This window comes from Orycteropus afer, unplaced genomic scaffold, assembly GCF_000298275.1.
Source record: "Orycteropus afer afer isolate SDZICR_OR568_19922 unplaced genomic scaffold, OryAfe1.0 scaffold00100, whole genome shotgun sequence".
NCBI lineage: Eukaryota > Metazoa > Chordata > Mammalia > Tubulidentata > Orycteropodidae > Orycteropus > Orycteropus afer.
In genome coordinates, this window is record NW_006921687.1 from 1,476,635 (window position 1) to 1,480,891 (window position 4,257).

The following is a 4,257-nucleotide window of genomic DNA, read 5'->3' on the forward strand; positions in this document are numbered from 1 at the left end:
AAATAAAAAATTTGGACCTTGACCATGTCTCTAAAGGCATATTCCCTACATTTCAACTCCCTCAAGCATGACTGTTCTGTTTCTTTCTCCAGTTAGTTTATTTGTGCATACCACATTTCCTTACCTTGCTTATCGTAATGAGATGAAAACATTCATATATAGACCACAAAACCAAAAAACCAAACCTACTGCTGTTGAGTTGATTCTGACTCATAACAACCTCCATTGGGTTTCTGAGGTGGTAAATCTTTATGGAAATAGTTTTCCCCATTTTCCTTCTGTAGAGTGGCTGGTGAGTTTGAACCTCTACCCTGGTTAGCAGTCAGTTGCCTTAGGCACTGTGCCACCAGTTGTTGTTGTTATATGCCGTCGAGTTGGACCCGACTCATAGCAACCCCTCCTTGGGTTTCCGAGGCAGTTTATCACTACGGAAGTAGATTGCCCCATCTTCCTTCTAAGGAGTGGCTGGTGGGCTTGAACTGCCAGCTTTCTGGTTAGCAGTCAAGTGCCTCTAGGCTATGCTACCAGAGCTCTCAGAGCTCTGTTCATATATAGAGAACTCTAAAATGATCAAAGCACAATATTTGATGTTGAATATAACAGAATGAAGGTTAAAATCTCGCAGAGAGAAAAGAAATTTCCCAGTGTTTTGTCTTGGAATTCTTACTCTCAAACTGTTTATTTGATGACTGATCATAAAAAACTCAAAGGGGTAGCAGTTCCGTTATTGTCAGTTGCCTTTGAATTTATTCCAATTCATGGCAACCCCACATGTGCAGTGTAGAACTGCACAATAGAGCTGTCAAGACTGATCATTCAGAAGCAGATCTCCAGGCCTGTCTTCCCAGACACCTGTGGCTAGGTTTGAACTGCCAACCTATTACTAGTGGTTGAGCAATTAACCTTTTACATCACCCAGGGACTCCTAATAGTTTGTGGTAAACCCTTATAATTCAGAGCAATGATTAGAAAGAGTCACTGACCACAGGATATCTGAAATGATAGATAAGACAAACATCTGAAATGTAGTCTGTAAATTCAAAATATTTACGTATTTCTTTGGTGTTTTTAAGCATCTTCTGATTTCATTTTAGCTTCACTGCCACCTGTGTAGATAGATAGAGCAGGTACTTGTATTCCTGCCTGACGGGTGAGAAAAGGTAGTATCATATCCCATTAGCAGTCTAGTTTTCTTTATATCTTTCCTTGTGAAATATCATGTCATACTAAAGATGACCAATTTAAACTAATATTTAGTGTATTTTCTCTTATGATATCTTTTTAAATTTACACTGTAAATTTCCTAGAACCCTCTAAAGTGCATGTTTTGAATAGTGTGTACAGCACTGATGGCACCCTAGGTAAAAAGAATGTGTCAAATTGCTTTGAGTATGCAGCTAAAATTCCAATTAAAAGAATCCTTTTTAGTTGTTAATTTGACTTGTGGTTACATAACCACATACACTGGGATGCAATTTAAAACTCTAGCTAAGAGCATTTTGTTGGATTTGTTTGGGTGATTGGTGCCGAGGAAAACTTTGTACACATATTCAAAATCTGAGGAATTTGTTCCTCACTTCATCTAACCTTGTGTTAAAATCCTTATTAAGCTCAACACTCAGCTATTTATATCTCTGTGTGCCATGCCTGCCACTATATTATTTTTGTCACCACTCTAGTGACTGTTGCCAAGTGTGAAGGGATGGGCTCCTTCTGGGCCAGTGGAGGAGGTAGAGTGTCTATTTAGGGGAGCTGGTGCAGATGTAGATCCCAGGACCCAATTTCAAGGATCTATTGGGAAGATCTGCAGTGAGGCCCAGTAACCTAAATTTTACAAATTCAGCAAATATTTATTGAGTATCTGAGGTATGTGCCAGAAACTGTTCTAGGGGTTGGAGATATATCCTATTAGCTCTTCTGTTAGTTCCTTCTTGCCACTGTATGTGTATGTGTATATAAGTGTGAGGATCACTGCTGGAAATTGGCAATAACATAATAAATATATTTATTATATCATATGCTAGGAGTAATACTTAATTGTGTTCTTGGAGAACCTGTACACAGACCAGGAGGCTGTCATTTGAACAGAACAGGGTGATACTGCATGGTTTAAAATCAGGAAGGGAGTGCGTCAAGGGTGTATTCTTTCACCATACTTATTCAATCTGTATGCTGAGCACGTAATCTAAGAAGCTAGACTATAGGAAGAAGAGCATGGCATCAGGATTGGAAAAAGACTGATTAACAACCTCTGATATGCAGAGGACACAACCTGGCTTGGTGAAAGTGAAGATGGGTTAAAGCATTTACTGATGAAGATTAAAGACGACAGTTTGCAGTATGGATTATACCTGAACATAAAGAAAACAAAAGTCCTCACAACAATAGGCAGCATCATGATAAATGGAGAAAAGATTGAAGTTGTCAAAGATTTCATATTACTTGGTTCCACAATCAACACCAATGGAAGCAGCAGTCAAGAAATCAGATGATATATTTGTACTGTACAAATTTGCTGCAAAAGACCTCTTTAAATTGCTGAAGAGCAAAGATGTCTCTTTGAAGACTAGGGTCCCCGTGACCCAAGCCATGGTATTTTCAGTTGCCTCGTATGTACGGTAAAGCTGGGCAATGAACGAGGAAGAGTGAAGAAGAGTTGATGCTTTTGAGTTGTGATGTTGGTAAAGAATGCTGAAAGTACCAGGGACTTCCAGAAGAACTAACAGATCTGTCCTGGAAGAAGTGCATCTGGAGTGGCTCCTTCAAAGTGAGAATGGCCAGACTTCATCTCACCTACTTTGGTCATGTTGTCAGAGGGGACCATTCCTTGGAGAAGGATATCATGCTTGGTAAAGTGGAGGGTCAGTTAAAAAGGGGAAGACCCTCAATGAGATGGATTGACACAGTGGCGGCCATGATGGGCTCACACATAGCAAGGATTGTGAGTCTGGTACAGGACCAAGCAGTGCTTTGTTCTGTTGTACATAGGGTTGCGATGAGTCAGAGCTGACTTGATGACACCCAACAACAACAACAACAACAACAACAACAACAACAACATCATGTTAGGAGATGATAATACTGTAGGAAAAAGAGTTGGGTAAGGGGTAAGGTGTGTGTGTGTGAGTTAGGGATGGGAGATGGATGCAGGGATACAGTTTTACAAAATTCTCAGTATTATTCTAATATGTGTTTGATCCCATTATGAGATACACTACAGTAAACATTATAATTAAAAATGGAGATTTAATATGATTTCCCATTAGTTGTGGGGTCTTCAAATTAAAAATATCTATTGAGCACAAACATTATGTGATGAATTATAAAGAAACAAAGAATAATTTTTAACAGCTTTATTGGGGTATACTTTACAGACCTTAAAATTCACACAATGTGAATAATTTTCAATAATTTTTAGTAAATGATCACAATCCATGATCACAATCCAATTTTAAAACACATCACCTAGAAAAATTCATTTATATTTATTTGCAGTCAATCCCTGCTCTCAGTTATAGGAAATCACTGATTTGCTTTCTGTCTCTATACATTTTCTAGAAATTTTATATAAATCGAATTATACAGTATTTAGTCTTATGAATCTGGTGTCTTTCACTTTGTATAATGTTTTTGAGGTTCATCCATGTTGTTGCATGTATGAGTGGTTGTTTCATTTTTATTGCAGCGTAGTATTTCATTGTATGGCTGTAGCATACTGTGTTTATCTGTTCACCAGTTGATGGATATTTGAACTGTTTCTGATTTTTGACTGTTAAGGATAATGTGACTGTGAATATTTGCTCATATGTCTTTGTGTAGACATTTGCTTTCATTTTTCTGAAGTAGATATGTAGGAGTGGAATTATTGGGTCAATGATAAATGTATGCTTAACTGTTTAAGAAACTACCAGTTTTTTAGAGTGAGTGTACCTTTTCATATTCCCACCAGCAATATATGAATGTTCCGGTTTCTCCACATCCTTGCTAACACTTGACGTTGTTAGTTTTTTTTTTTTTTTTTAATTATTATAGTCATCCTAATGGTTGTACGGTAGTATTTTATCATAGTTTTAGTTTGCATTTCCATAATGACTAAGGATGTTGAGAATCTTTTCATGTGTTTATTATCCATTTGTATATCTTCCCAAAGGATACATTTTTTTTTTTTTTTAAAGAAAAACAAACAGGTATGATTAGGCAATATAGATAGAGGTTTCTAGTTTTTAATTATGCTGCTCTAATTCTGTATCTTCTGTT